Source organism: Thermobia domestica, chromosome 7, assembly GCF_964235325.1.
Source record: "Thermobia domestica chromosome 7, izTheDome1.hap1.1, whole genome shotgun sequence".
In the NCBI taxonomy this organism is placed as follows: Eukaryota; Metazoa; Arthropoda; class Insecta; order Zygentoma; family Lepismatidae; genus Thermobia; species Thermobia domestica.
Window position 1 is genome coordinate 79,537,563 of NC_137460.1, and position 17,001 is coordinate 79,554,563.

Sequence of the window (17,001 nt, forward strand, 5' to 3'; positions counted from 1 at the left end):
CGTGTTGATTGTTGTCAGGAACTGTTGAACCTCATGAACAGTGACCCTAACTTTGAAGATGACGTCATAACAGGTGACGAGTCGTGGGTGTTCCAGTACGACCCTGAAACGAAACGTCAAAGCGCGGAGTGGCACACTCCTGCGTCCCCGCGCCCCAAGAAGGCCAGAATGTCGAAGTCAAAGGTGAAAACAATGTTGATTGTTTTTTTTGACAATGTGGGGGTGGTCCACAAGGAGTTTGTACCCCAAGGACAAGCCGTCAACGCCGCCTTCTACAAACAAGTCCTTGAGAGACTGCACAGGAGCGTCAAGCGGAAAAGACCGGCGATCGCTAGCCGGTGGAAGTTGCATCACGACAATGCCCCTGCCCACACCGCCTTCTTAGTGACCTCCTTTTTGACCCGGATTGGGGTGGAAGTCCTTCCACAACCACCCTACAGCCCAGATGTGAGCCCGGCCGACTTCTTCCTCTTCCCGAAGCTGAAGCCACGCTTGAAAGGAACCCGTTTTGCAGACGTCACAGCCATCCAAGCAGCCGTGACCACATTTCTAAAGGACATGCCGGCTGCTGACTTCCAGGGGGCGTTTGCAGCGTGGAAACATCGATTGCAGAAGTGCATCGACGCAAGAGGAGAGTACTTCGAAAGCTTTTAAGTCCCTGTACAGATCAGATCAATAAAACAATGTTTCCAGACCTGGTCTCATTACTTATCATACAAACCCTGTACTTGTTACAAAGGGATTTATATAACTTAAGTCTGCTAGGTTCATTACTTTGTAACTCGTGTCCCGTAGCCATACCAACATGAAATTTACGGAACATGTAAACACCATGAGACTGCACAATATCTTTAAAAAAAAAAAAAAAATCAAAAGTGTATTTTTCAGATATTCGCGGTCAACGGTCACAGTATGTGACCTTGGCCCCAGAAAATAACAGAAATGGTTTACACTTATTTTATTTTTATTTTATTTTATTATTTTTCTTTTAATTGAAAGGGCATTCCTTCAGCTTTACAAGTCCAGACGTTTCTACCTAAATTAGTAGTGAAGTTATGATTTTTTTTTTCATTTAGCATGTTTGCGAAAGTGGCACATTTGTCAGATTGGCTACACTGCTATCTGACAACTACTTGTCACTGGAGCTTATAACTTGGCAAATGTTTACTCCACAAGCTCTTACTTTTCACCAACTTTTATCACAATCTAAGATGATGAGGTTTTTCGTTGTGATGATTTGGAATAGAATGACCCTGTCCTCTTTGGCTGATAATCTATCACAAAACACCTTCGTTGTATAATAATAATAATAATAATAATAATAATAATAATAATAATAATAATAATAATAATAATAATAATAATAAAGACGCCATAATCTTCGAAGCCGACTTTTCCACTTTGAATTTCTTTGACGGAATTTCTCCTTTCTAATTCACTGCATAGACTTCTGTCTCGACTCCGGATCGTTTTGTCGAGTCCAACTTTCATCTGTAGTTACAATTCGGGCGCAAATTTCGTCGAGAATGTCTCCAGCTAACTTCAAGAAAAAATCTTTACAACTCACCAGCTGTCGTTGCTTGTCAAGCGGCGTGAACATTTTCGGTATCCAGTGCGCGCTAATTTCTTTCTTTTTTAAATGTTTAAATGTTGGTACAAAATTTCTCCGGCCCGTTCTTTATTAATCTGCAACACTTCCGCCATCTGCCACAATTTTATTCTTCGGTCGGCTAGAACTAATTTTTCGATTTCGCGATGTTTCCTTCAGGAACCACCGCCACAGGACGTCCTGAATGGTGGCCATCTTCACAGCTCTTTCGCCCTTGTTGAAATAGATGGACCCATCTTCGACCATGGTATACGAAGGTCCAGAATCTTTTAGGGTTGGCCACATGTCTTCAGAAATTTCTTTATGCGATTTTCCTTTCTTCACAAGGTATTTTACCAGGGCGCAATGTTCAAAATTGAGAAATTTTTCGTATTCGGTCGACATGGCGATGTTTATCCTTCCACAGATAATAGCATAATGAGATTATTATTGAAATGAGGGGATATTTATACTTCCAAAGAGTCCTGCAATTAGTGCTATCATTAACGAGTCCAAGAACCATTGCTAAGTACCTCAGGCCACGAACCCATCAGCAATTCCTCGTAAACACGCATTGCTGGTTTGTAAAACTTCACTTATATTGCCTTCAATTGTCAGTCCTTTAAGGTAGTCTATATCTTGTAAATTGAGGTAAGTTCGCACTCTTTATACCAGTAATTATAATCTAAGGCCGAAACTTATAAGCCTAATTAACTAATTGAATTTATATGACTGTGGCATCTGGTTACCAGAACTGGAGCCTAAGTTAGAAGAAAAAAATCGAATTCTGATTGTGTTTCTTCGAAACTCCTGCACATAAAACTAAGAAATTGCAAGTTTAGGAATTTTTTGATACACAGCATATGAATATCTCATTTACTTGCAAGAATTTGGAAGCTGCACCCAAAGGAGTAGGGACGAACTCAATATAATGAATAAAGGAAGGGGAGGAAAACTTTCTCTAAACCGTTGAATATAACAGTACGAAACTGTATGTATTCATAGATCTTGATACACAGAGTATGCATATTATATTACACAGTATGCATTTAAGAAATTCAATGTAGAAAGAAGAATTTGAACATTTTTATACACTTGTTGCTTTCCTTCAAGCCTTCGTTCGGCCTGCTGTATATTATAGGTTAAAATCGTATCATCTTCACCTATTTCGAAATAAGTAAATTAAAACTATTCAGTTTAAGTTACAATTAAATCGTCACAATGTACTCATGACCCTTCTATTTTAGCTGTGGCCCTTCTCCTATTTTGAAATAATTAAACTGAAACTATAGTTTTTAAGTTACAATTAAATTGCCATAATTTTAATAAATTTATAAATTGCCTCAATGCTAGTGACATCTATCGGCATCACGCAGCAATAACTATTAGCGTGTGGGAGACTCGGGTTCGATTCCCGTCGGGAGCTCATGTGGTTCGGATTCCACGTTAATCAGTAGGTCCACGTCTCATATACCCTCGCTGCTGAACGGGACGTTAAAATCAACTCAACCTATTAGCGTGATTGCTTACTATTACGAATTAGCGTGATGCGCTGACATGTTTGTCTTTCATAAATAGGTTTTTTTTTGCAACTTTTGCACATAAAACACGAAGTTTTGTATGTGAGTTGTTATATTACTAGCTGTAAGCACCCGTCCTTGCCGGATCTTAATTCAGAACATGGATTAAAAGAGATGTCTAAAGTTCTTATTCCATTCCCCAGTATTTATCCTCTGATGTTATGTAGCCCATTTAACCACAGTGTGATGGGGGTTGCGTATATACAAGTTGTTGTTTAAAAAAACTAGAAGAAACGTGCACATGTTTACGCATTCATTTTCCCCATAATCTGACCCCCGAGCCGAAAATCGAAAACAACGCTTCGTTGGCGATTAGTTATTTTTATTTTTATTCTTATTATTATTGTTGTTTACAGAATACGAATATCATATTCACTCACAAGAAAATTGGAAGTGTGGTAGTACTCCAAAAGAGAATGGGGGAAGAGTTCAATATTGCGATCGTAGAGGGATGGAGACTTTTCTCTGAACCGTTGACAGAAAGCAATCTTTTTTTTTTTTTTTTTTTATCCTGGAATTTTACACAGCATAGAAATACTGTATTCATCATTCATACTGTATTCATTTGTATCAAATTTAGGAAACTTCACCCCGACGGAAAAGGAAATGTAATTAAGTATTAAAAAGATTACATAAAGGAGGAAATTTGGAATGTGTGCTTTACATATATTTCCAGATATACTGAGTATGAATATGTCATTCATTGCATAAATTAGAAATCTAATTTACAAGAGGTTGAAAACGAATTCAACATGGCAAGCGCAAAGACAGAGAAAAAATAACTATTGAGCATTAAAGAATCATATTACTATATAGACACCTTTCAAGTGAAATAGCCCATGTCATTTCTTAATGAAATATGAACAAAATCATTAGAACAGTTTTCGATAAAACTGCAAGAGAGAAACATACGCAGTAGTTTACAATCTATTCTGGATCTATCCGAGAGAAATTATATATATATATATATATATATATATATATATATATATATATATATATAGTATGGCGCTAAATTCGTTGCACAAAAGCAGAGGAGTGATTCCTAAGATTAAAACAAACAAAAAAGTTTCAATAAACATAGGCCGAAAACCACGTCGTTTACGTGTTATAGGCTGCCGAAAGCGTGGAAAAACAAACTTTAGAGTTAAATATTGTACAAACTACTGACCGTAGACATAATGTGGCATGCTATCGTCAAAGGATCCTAACCTGCTCTATCAAATTTGCAGTTTTCAGATTTGTGCAATGGCGTCGCAAGAGATTCCCCAAAGGACGTTAGGGATTCCCGGACATTTTATGATGTGAATTGAGTGGACAAGAGCATGTAAAGGACGTCTCACTGTCTGGAAATAATACTACGTGGCAGGTCAGAACTCATACACGCAGATTAAAAGATGACGGATGAGGTAATAATCACTGTGAGTGGTTGTATACCTCCTCAAAAAGTACGAGTAAAGATGTTATACAAGAATTCACTGGAAACGTCACGTCGGTACAATGTAAAAATACGTACAACACAAGCCGATAGGTTACAGAAAATAAATTTCGATTGCTGATTTGCTCATATTAATATCGCAACCATTTTGAGAACGCGTCTAATTTTACTACTACAGGAATTGAACAAGAACTACTATTAAAAGACAAATAAAGAACGCATAATAATAATAATAATAATAATAATAATAATAATAATAATAATAATAATAATACACATAAAACCAACACGGAATGTCAACTTGTTACCATCAGGGACGGATTTCTGTGATTGTGTAGGCAGGAATCATTGATAACTATCTCATCGGACGTACCTACTGTCACAACGCTTGAGCTGGTGTGAGTATCGCATATTTTTGGAATAATTTTTGGCTGAACTTTTAGAAATTGTGTCACTGGCTGTTCGTCGAAACATGTGTTTTATGCACGACGGTGCTCCATCACATTTCGCTGCGGAGGTGCGAAATTTTCTCAAGGCATCCTTTCCGAACAAATGGATCGGCAGAGAAGAACAAGTAACTCAAAGACCTTAATCCCTTTCTTTTTCTGGGGTCATATGAAATGACTAGTCTATGCGACGTCTGTATAATCAGAGGAAGATTTGGTTACTCGAATTGTTGCTGCTGTCTGGAGCATTAGAGAAACACCCACAGTGTTTCAACGCGCTCTCCGGTTCCTTCGCCGCCACTGTAACCTTTGCATTGAAGTGGAGGGTCGAAACTTTGAACACCGTTTGTAGTGACAGTTCTGACAACCATCCTCTTTTCATTTCAGGACCTCTGTACCTTGCTCACTACAACTCTCTTCGGTATGCAGTCCCGTTATATAATTTGGGACAAGAAATATCAGCCCTTTTTACAATAAATATGACAAGTGGATCGAATGTTTTGTTTCACGTCCTTCAGTTTAGAACATTGATTGGAAAAAAAGAATGTACCGTAGTCGCATTTATGTGATGTACTGATCAAAATGAATGTGCTCAGTTATGTGTATTATTATTATTATTATTATTATTATTATTATTATTATTATTATTATTATTATTATTACGTGTTCTTTATTTGTGTTTTAATAGTAGTTCTTGTTCAATTCCTGTAGTAGTAAAATTAGACGCGTTCTCAAAATGGTTGCGACGTCATTAATACAGGGATGCAAATCAGCAACACAATTTTACTCGTCCAAGAAAAAAGCTACTGGCCCACACCCCATAATAGAAATGATTTACTTACCTTCAGTATGATATCAAATACTCGCCCGCACCGATGAACCACCTGCCCCGGGCGAGTGCTTATTTGTATCCCTGTATTAATATTAGCAGAGCAGCAATCGGAATTTATTTTCTGTTACCTATCGGCTTGTGTTGTACGTATTTTTACATTGTACTGACGAGACGTTTCCAGTGAATTCTTGTATAACGTCTTTACTCGTACTTTTTGAGGAGGTATACAACCACTCACAGTGATTATTACATCATCCGCCATCTTTTAATCTGTGTGTATGAGTTCTGACCTGCCACGTAGTATTATTTCCAGACATTGAGACGTCCTTTACATGCTCTTGTCCACTCAATTTACATCATAAAATGTCAGGAAATCCCTAACCTTTGGGGAATCCCTTGCGACGCCATTGCACAAATCTGAAAACTGCATATTTGGATAGAGCAGGTTAGGATCCTTTGACGCTACCATGCCGCATTATGTCTACGGTCAGTAGTTTGTACAATATTTAACTCTAAAGTTTGTTTTTCCACGCTTTCGGCAGCCTATAACACGTAAACGACGCGGTTTTCGCCCTATGTTTATTAGAACTTTTTTGTTTGTTTTAATCTCAGGAATCACTCCTCTGCTTTTGTACAACGAATTTAGCGCCATACCGTATACTTATATATATATATTAAATATTTATTTATGAAGATATATGAAATTGTTAGATTATTCCAAAAAACAGTTTGAAATATTTACCTTCACTACTAAATCACACCTTACGGATTTTTACGAAAGATAATTCCGCCACGCTGTAAGATTGTTAATTGAATATTTATTTAAGAAATATGAATAATATCATAGTTTTGGTGAAAATCGACCAACCAGTTAATTACTCTTTATGGGCACTCTAGTGCATAATTATGCTACGCTGTGAAGTTGTTAATGAAATATTTAATTACAAAAATTAACAAAATTATTTTAGTATCTTCTCAGAAAATCTGTTAAAAATTTGTCCCAACAGTAAACTATATTTTCTATTCTTTTAAAAAAAGACACAAATTATGCCATATTGTAGCGTTGTTTAAAATGAAATGAAATCTTTTAGTTTTACATCACACAATAATGGCGTTTGGCCACAGAAGAAGGATAATTAATGAATATGAAAGATTTAGTGGAATGAGAATATGGGAGAAACCGGTTGAATCCCGAGAAAACCCACGGACATGATCTCCACAACAAACGGCCATGGCCTGGAATCCTTCGTACCAGAGGTGGGCACTCTACCACTGAGAAACTGTGCCCGCAATGAACAGTTGTTAATGAAGCATTTACGAAACATGAACCAAATCGTTAGTGTCGTATTGAAGAAAATCTTTAGTCCCACAGTATTTCATCATGTTTATTTTTCCGACAAAACCACTGCAATGTTACAAAATATATATTTAAAAAATACTATTTTTGTGAAATAGGGACAAAATTAAAGCTACTTTTTGAATAATTTGCAATTTTCGATTTCACTCCTCTTGTAAACCGCTACTATTTTTGGCAACTGGAAATATATAGCCATACGAACCCATTTCCTCTACAGAATTTCATAAATATGTTGATTATTAAAACGTTTGGTTTACCAAACTCCTTTACATATTTACCCTGTTCGTTCATTCATTCGGAAGAAAAAATCAAGCACTACATGATAGATCACCATTAATCTTAGTCAGAATGTAGAGGGTCACGGAAGTGGTAGAAATCAAGCATTTTCGTTTTTAACGCTAAGCATCACCGAGCGAAAACAGTAATATACTGGTATGTCGATAAGCTGTTACCGACAATCGATTAAGCTTCCGAAGAAAACATTCATCTCCACCCTTAACCAACTCTTTACTAAAACTGGATGTGATATATATCCACTACCACCTTCTGATTTCAACGTTAATCTACACAGAGCAAAAATAGTCAGAGATAGCGTGAAGCGTTTCTTTTTAATCGATTAAGTGTTCAAAGAATAGGTACATCATCTCTTAACTCTATTCAAACTGGAAATGCAAAAAGACAGTCACTTCCAGTTTCAATAGAAGAGATGATGTACACATTCTTTGAACGCTTGATCAATTAAAAAAAAAAAAAACCGTAATAGATAGTGAGAAGCGGTTAAGTCCCAACAACACATTCCATTTTTACTCCCTCTCTCTAATAAAACCGGAAGTGGTACAAATCTACTATCATTTCTGATTTTAATATTTAAAAAATATATCATGACGCCAAATAAACCAAACTCCTTTACGTGGTATACACGTGACACTAGTACTTGTTTTGTTTTTTCAGTTATTACAAGATCACTCATTTCGTCATTCACAAATAGAGAAGTTACCATATTTTTTTTTCCTTAACAGTAATTATTAATCTAGATAGAAGTAATAATGAGTAGATAATCGACACTCTAGACACTGATCGATTGATCACTTGAAGTTGAGTGTTCTGTTTGACTTAACGACATAAGAAACATCTTTTTAAGTTTGAAGCCCTATGGTTTGTCAGCTAGGCTAAAGGAGATGGTGATGATGAAAAATGCATAAAATCGTGGAATGAACAAAATTGGGAAGAAACGGGAGAATCCCGAGAAGACCCAACACACACGGTGTTTGTCCACCACAGCTCACCTGGCTCGAGCTGCGATCCAACCAAGTACACCATGCACCAGAGGTGAACGTTCTACCACTGAGCCACCATGGTCCCCTAACGAGATTAGACCTACTATTTGAAGTTACATGAACATCTCACTCTGGTTTATACCCGTGGCTCTGTCCTACTGGGATCGAATCTGGATCCCGTTCACATATGGTGCGTGCGTTACCTATGTGGCCACGAAGGGGCAGGGTACTCCTTAGCGTTATTTTGGATTTTCCTAGGAAGTTTCAAGATCAATTCTTACGTGAAGCTGTAATTTCCAATCTTAAAACTCCTTGAGAATTTCCACAGATTTCGCTCCTTTTTGTAATCTATCTCTGATTAAAACAGATCTTTTAAAAAAAAATGGCCAACCGATTACAGGCACTTCGTTCCGCAGGCCCAGCCACAAAACAGTTCTAACACTAACTACTAGAACCCTAGTCGTAATCAATCAAATTTAGAGTATTGGTCTTCAGTTTCCGATAAAAAATTCGAAAGATGTTGAAAAGATGTGCAGGTACTAATTAATTCCTTTAAAATATTCTACCGACATCATTGCTATTTTAGTGTCCAATCTCATATACCATGCTCATCTCGTAGTAATTTCTTCGAGGAAGTGAGATGTGCTACATTGCAGGCAAAGGTTGCTAGTATGATGTTCAGCTTCGAGTGAAGTGGTGCACCTGTTTAGCTTACTTTCGTTCGACACGCTTGAGATCTTGTTTCTCTGTAATAGTGAGGGTCAGAGAACCTACATGGCACGCGTTCCGTTGTGGCGGACCATCAATTTCCTTGCCATTGGAAACAGGTAAGCAAGCAAGCAAGCATCCTCGCTTTGACTATGTCCCTTGAGGGAAAAGGGACTCTCGTTTCTGTGTTGTGGTCATTAGAAGATTGTCCGGTCGCCACGTCGAGAGAACTTGCTGACCAAGTTATTCTTACATATTAGATGAACTCATCTTCAATACCTTGAGCGTCCAGCTTCTCGTCTTTTTCCGTTTTACTTGCATACTAGGCAGGTACTGTTTTTTTATTCCTCTACATTGATGAAACTGAATGGTACAAATAAAAAATTCCAGTGTTAGTTCTGAGGTTATTTATTAGTATATTGGTGTAGTTTCAAATACAGCATGTTGCCCATTTACAATGATTCAAGTATTAAAAAATTATACGTAATATTAACAACTTAATTTTGAACAACGCTAATCAGAACATTTTTTTTAGGAGTAACATTATCATATCGTGCGATTAATGATGAGAAGGCTCAGGGCCGGATTAAGGGGGGGCTTAGGGGGCCTCCACCCTGATCAAAATCTCAACTGGCTATCTAAACAGAATCATGAAGATAAAATCATCATCATAAAAATAAAATATGATCAAAAATATTAAACATATTCCCTTAACTTTCCCACTGTACTTTCACAAACATGTATAGGTGAAGTCAGCTCGGGCCACCTCGGCCCTCCAGATGGGTTAATTCAGCCCTGAGAAGGCTTTAAAGTTTAGTTAAGTCCACATTGGTAGGTGGAAGCCAGTTGAATCCAGCAGGTATCGGGCAAGTATTGCGAGAGATGATTGGTACATAATGTGAAAGAAGACATCCGAATATTGAAAGTGGTTAACTGGAAATAAACAGCACGAGACAAGAAAAGCTAGAGGCAACTGGTGGAAGAAGCCAAGACTCATACCGCCCTGTAGAGCCGTATAGTATATATACTGTTTTGCCTTTTGATTTCCATGGAAAGGGTCGAATCTATGACATTTTCAGACAGGAAAGCAATTTACCTAAGTTTTAACTTTGGTAAAAGCGAATTAATGCTGAATTGGAGAAAATTCGTTTTGAAGGGAGAAGTGTAATAATCATGAAATAGGATGTGGCTACGATTTATGGATATGAGAGAAACTGATTTGAAATTCTCGATGTTGGACAAATTCGTTCAGAAGAGATTCAGAATCCTTTTGGATTATTGCAAATTTACGTTGCGGAACAAAATAAACTCGTATTTATGTATAGTACGAATAGGCACTAGAAAATTAGTCTAGAAAGTAGGCAGCAAGAGTTTGATTTCCCATTTACCATTTTATGAAGGAACATTTTTTTTCGACAATGAGTTTTCAAAATAATTTCATTATTTGATCCATGCCTTTCAGGAACTCCGTGATGAACACTGGCTAAAATGAAGATCAGTGTCAAGCAGGGCCGTAACTTGTGAGGGGAGGCAGGAGGGGTAACTGACCCCCAGGGAAGCTTCCTGTCGTTCGAGGGGGGCCCACTTTAAGACAAAATTTTCTTATGATACGAACATGAAATTATAAATGAAGCATCAAATAGGTTCAGTACATTACATAAACAAAACATCACGCAAAAGATAAAACAAAAATGAGTCGTGGGCTCCTTTCAGTAAGAAATGTCTACTATTACGGGCCTAGAAATAATGCTTATTCGTATGGCTTTGAGATTTGTCAATATTGCCCCCTTAATTAATTTGTCATGTATGGAAGGGATCCGGGGGCGTAACTAAGGGTCCTGCAGCAGACCTTGCCATGCGGGAGGGCCCACAGGCTCCGGGGGCCCAAGAATTAGCAAAACAACTTTTTCTAGGGGGCCCAAATACGCGTATTAATGCTTGCCCCCCAGAAAAATCTAAGTTACGGCGCTGGTGTCAAGTATAGAAAAATATGTGGGATATGGCTTTAGTATTATAAGTAGAAGATATTTATTCATTTTTTCGGTTCTTGGAAGTGTTTCTTCCACTTTCTCGATCTTCAGGTTCCTCTTTTATCTCCCACTACTTTCCTCTACTTCTCAAATCATCGATCAGTTGTATTCTTCTTATTACTCATCGCTTTCCTTCCATTTCTATGGCATTATGAAGAAGACAATTTCTTCGTTAAGATGTGTCCAATTCTATTGGCCTCCTACGAAGGACACTGGTTAAAACCGTTCTCACTTCTACCTAAAACATCGTTTGTTGCTCTCTCTCCGTCCACTTTATCTTCTTCACTCCCAACACCACATTTCGAAGCTCTCAAAATTATTTGTTCTCTAATCTCTACAATGTCTAAGTCCCCGAACTTTACATTCGAATATTCCATATACAGCACTTGACCAGTACTACGACAACTTTTGAATTGCAGTTTTATTGCACAATTCCTTCTTTATTATTATTATTATTATTATTATTATTATTATTATTATTATTATTATTATTATTATTCAGTGTATATATACACAAAGTAATTCGCGTCTCTTGTGAATCTTCGTCGAATGCTGTTAATGCTATCTAATGCGGCAACAAGGCATTGTGTGTGTTTCTTGAGCTTCCTACCCTATGATGACTCTCTCACACACTTCACAACTGACTGACATAATCAGGGTTGAATTCCTTACTGCTGATATTATTGTCCTCTGGTGGTCCTTCGCGACGTCCCTGGTCTTTGAAACTTAACTAATCGTTTACACACCCTCAATAGTGCACATCTACCGAATTGCACATCTACCGAATTGCAGTTAAACTGGACGCTTTCTTCCTTATGTTTTTTGTTAGTGAGGCGTACACAAAGTAATTCACGCATCTTGTGTATCTTCGCTGGTAGTAACCTTTCAAGACGTGTATAAGATTTACTAACCTGAAGTTATAGCTATATTGCCATGGCGATGTAACTGTCTTCTGTAATCAAACATAAAACTAAAACAGCACTTTTGTTTGAAGTATCTTTATTTCAAAATGTCATATGTTATTGGTAAAACCATATGTGTTTATACAAATAATATGATATCTATAGCAACAGACATCTATAAAATGACTTAATACTCCCCCCCTTCTTCCTATCCGACCAAACCAACTGGTATGGCGCCTTTCCAATATCTATTCCACCGTTCTTTTCATGAAGCTGGTCCACGCCTGAGCCACCATCCCCCGAGCATAAAAACAGAAAAAAATAGGTTAAACGAGCATTTCCCAATCTCTAACACTGTCAAGTTCCATAGGAAAAATTCACTAAGATGCTGGCAGTTCCTGGTCTCTTCCATCATGAGATAATTTCATGTCTATACAATATCCAGAAGCAGAGAGATGTGCTTGGACAATATATTTATTCAGGCACTACAATTATTACTGGTAGATCATTATCGCAAATTGAGAAGCTTCCATCCACCATGGTTTTCTCGTTGTCTTGACGAAACATTGTTTTGTTTTAACACCATCCATCAATTGTAGTATCTTTCCCCTCCTCGTTTCTCCTGCCACTGTACCTTCTATCCCACACCTTAGGATACAATTCATTATCAGTCAATGTCCTAACCAATTCTCGTTTTCCTGTTCATCCTATTTTTCCTAACATTCCGTTATTTGTTTTTGTCTGACCCAGCTATATCTCCATTTTTGCTCCACATCATCATGTCGAAAGCATCCAATCACTTTTCGTCGTTATTGCGTAGTGTCCCTGTTTCAGCATCATATAGTACTACACTCCACACAAAACATTATTTTTAAAGTTATTTTCTTAACATTTTATTCAAAAGACACTCAAAATATAAGTTTCTTGTTCCTAAATGCTTCTTTCGCCATTTCTATATATATTTGCTTTCATTTTACAAAAGCGCGAACAAGGAGGCAGAAAATATGACGGTTATGAAGTTTATGACAGTTCAGGAAGATGTGTGTGTGCATCATGCAGCAATAGAAGGGGAAACAATAAATTCTGCGACGAGTCTTTTCAAAGTAAATGAAAGAATATTGCAGCTGGGAAAGCAACGACAGTTCCACTTCAGCTATCACCTTCTGGATGAAACGACAAGAAAAACTCGAACTGATCGCTCAAGGAAGTAGAAAGTAGAAATAATTAAAAGTTTCTGCACTACTAATCTGCATCGAATGTCGTCGTTTAATACTTCAAAAATGAAGATATATATATATATTACTACTACCAAGCAAACCACACTGAGTTGTTGATTTTAATGTAAGAAAATATAATAGTCAAGTTGAACTACCAAGTAGATATAGAACAGACAATTTAACGGATTCTACGCGTATATGTACTGAGATTTAGGATCGATGCATGAGTTGCTGCCTGTTTCCATTGGGATCTAATTGAAATTCAGAAGTGAACACCATAACTGAATTTCAAACGTTTGAGGTGTCAATCGATCGTGACTGTGCATTTCAATTCATGTAACGATTTTCTGTCTTCTAGTCAATATAATCAAAACTGTCTATCAAACCGACAATATTCACTAAATGGTATTGAATGACAAATCACGAGTAACAGTATTTCATGTTAGCAGTTATTTGAAGCATCAAGTGTCATTATGTTAATGAGGTTGTTATATATTACTACAATTTGTATCTTAAAAATAAATAAATACAGAACATTTCCATGTTCACGAATAAAAACAAACCACTGCCTACTAAAGTACACAGTAACGTTAGTTCCTTCCTCATTTCTCGATCCATAACAAAGTATTACGTAAAGAGAGAAAGAGGCATTGGAGTACCGTGGGCCAGACTTCATTACTTTGTAGCTTTTCTTATCTGTATCTTGTACATATCGTGTGTATCTTAGTTATATCTACCATCAGAAAAAAAAATACAGTACGGCTTTTCACATACAATATATTGTATTTGACATCTAACTACCTCGTATTTAGTGTTAAGTACTTCTTCCATAACGCTATAATGATTATATAGTCATTATCCAAAACTCAGTCACACTATATCATTTTTGTATTATGTTATAGATACGAAAATGTTACCATATACTGTGTTTATTAACTAGCAGAATAACTGTTCTTCACACGGGCAGAATAAATTTCATTTAGGATATACAATACTAATGGATGATGAATTTGGATTTAAATGACATCGGAAGTGTCACTCTTCATCTCAGCGACCTCGAAAACTATGAATTCGACACTAATATCGGTGATTTTCGACCATTTCTATATATCCTCCCCTCCCTCAAGTTGTACGGTTAGCGTGTTTGCACACGATACCGACAAAATTGGAAGAAGCCCAGATAATATCGGTGTCGGTGTCGGCGTACTTTGCACACGTTGCCGACAATATCGGTGGAAGCCCCAACAATATCGTTGCCGGTGATGAGCGAAGTAAGCGACACACATAATATATTCTGCACTGCGTTTCTATGAAAACAAATAAAATAAAATAATAATAATTGGGAAAATTATTTTTTAAAACAAGGACTACAAAAATTGTTCCGAAGAGGTGTGAAGAACGGTACAAAACTTGAAAAAAAAAATAGGCCTATGCCTAAGCATGTTTAAATTTAACAGTGCCGTTTTAAATAGATGTCGTAAACATATTATTCTCGTTTCGATGAGAATTGATGCTGCGATACATTGCAAACTATATTAGTTTTAATTTTTGTTGAAACACTGTTACATATTGTATGTATGTATATTATTTTGTTTTCCATGCAATTAACACTAATGTCATAGTAGATTAAATGATAAGATTTGAATTAGTAATTTTGTTTTACATTGCTTCATACATACACTGGCGCAAATCCCGGAAGGATGAAGGGGACATGTCCCCTACAATCTTAGAACTGGGGGGACTGTCCCCCAATGATCCGATTTGAAATGTGTTTTTGGGGGAGAAATTTGATTATTTGTGTCCGGTCGCCAGGAAGGAAAGTGAGATGAAATTAATGTCCAGTCAGAAAAAGCCTCAAATCTGTCGACCTTCCAATGTTGAAGACAACTGTGCTCCCCTGATTCTCCACAACATTGTTTTCGACTACAGAAATATTTTGAACATCGCTATATATATATATATATATATATATATATATATATATATATATATATATATATAAAATATGGGAACGATTTTACCCGTCCCCCCAATGTTGAACACAGATTTGCACTGTTGCATACATACCTGTCGTTTCTCGTTTCTTTTTGTCCATGAACTCAAAATCCTGGGCAAGGCTTGCATAAACTTCTCGCCATGCTTTTTGCTTTTCAATTCTGCCCTTGCTTTTCAATATTATCCCATATGCAAGGTCTACATTCCACAAGTTCAATAAGGGTTAAAATATCGAATGGAAAAATTCTTGCCATCTTTAAGAATCTAAGCAAAACTAGAAAGGTAAGAATACAATAATACACAACCTTTTCATCCAGTCACTGTAGTAGCTAAACTGCAGAACTATCAGGGGGTCGAGCCCGGTACAAAGGGGAGAGGGAAAACTTGGATACATAGCTTTGGTCTTTGTTTTCAATTGCCATTCAACAAATTCTTTTAAAAAATGGGGGATTTGGGATAGTTTTGGAAGTGAGAGAAAAAATCTGCAAAAGTGAAGCATGAAGTCACATCCCTCTTGTTGAGATCACAATCAAGAAAATGCCAAATGAGTCACTTGTCCTTGGAGCTTTGCAAAGAGTGTTTGTGCTGATTTCGTTTCAAAATAATAATAATTCTACTTTGACTTGTCAACAAATATTCTATTCAATCATTGCTTATTAAGTGGGACTGGGAAAAGTGATCTACACAAAATTCTGATGACAATAAAAGGAAGTAATAATAATCAGGATTTTTCCATATGCTTATGTTCACAGTGTATCAAACTTTGAAAATTAGGCTTAAATTAATTTCCAGAATGTATTAAAATTTAAATGCATTAATAGATTTTAAAATATACCATCAAAGAGTGTGTGTGAGAGAGAGAGAAAGAACAAAAATTAAAAAACAAGTGGAAAATAATCAAGAAATTGGTTATCTAAATTTCCTATATTCTATTTGGTAATAGCTATTTAGAGGGAAACCAGTACTCTTGAGACTTCCCATATTTTATACTTATTTAATAAAGGGAATTAGCTACTCCAAAACAGAGACTGTAAAAATAATAATAATAATAATAATAATAATAATAATAATAATAATAATAATCTGTTCCGAAGTTGTTTATAGGACAAGATAATAATAATATTATTATACAATTGTAATAGAAAAAAATGGAAACAACAAAATTCCAAAGACAAGAAACGAAACAATACACAGCGCCTTGTCACTCACTCTCTTCATCTAACCCACTGGCCGGCCAACATTATCGGCCACATGTGCATCCAATCTTAAGAAAACATTGTCCCCGACAAAATCGGTGTCGGCGATATCGATGACAATATCGGGGGCTTGGCCGACAGCATCTGCGTTTCGGAGGATCGGTCGATAATATCGGTGGCGTGTGCAAGCTACGATTTGAGTACATTGAAGTCGATTTCACCGCCGACATTATCGGCGCTTCCACCGATATTATCGTTGCCGTGTGCAAACGCACTAAAAATGAAATAACATCACTCCCAGGCATGAACCTCATCTATGTTGAAAATCTGATCGAAATCGGTCGGGTGGTTCAAGAGTTGTCACAAATATAGTGACCTTCATTTATTTATACATATATGAAGTATTTGCGGCAAATAAGGCCCACCTAAGTATAA

At 36.8% G+C, this 17,001-nt stretch overlaps 1 protein-coding gene across 3 annotated transcripts in view; it reads right to left on the reverse strand.

The window, feature by feature from the left end:
• The window catches only part of LOC145690219 (WD repeat-containing protein 47), a 584,313-nt gene that overhangs the window by 454,218 nt on the left and 113,094 nt on the right, over window positions 1–17,001 (reverse strand). The gene's annotated exons all lie outside the window — the stretch shown is intronic.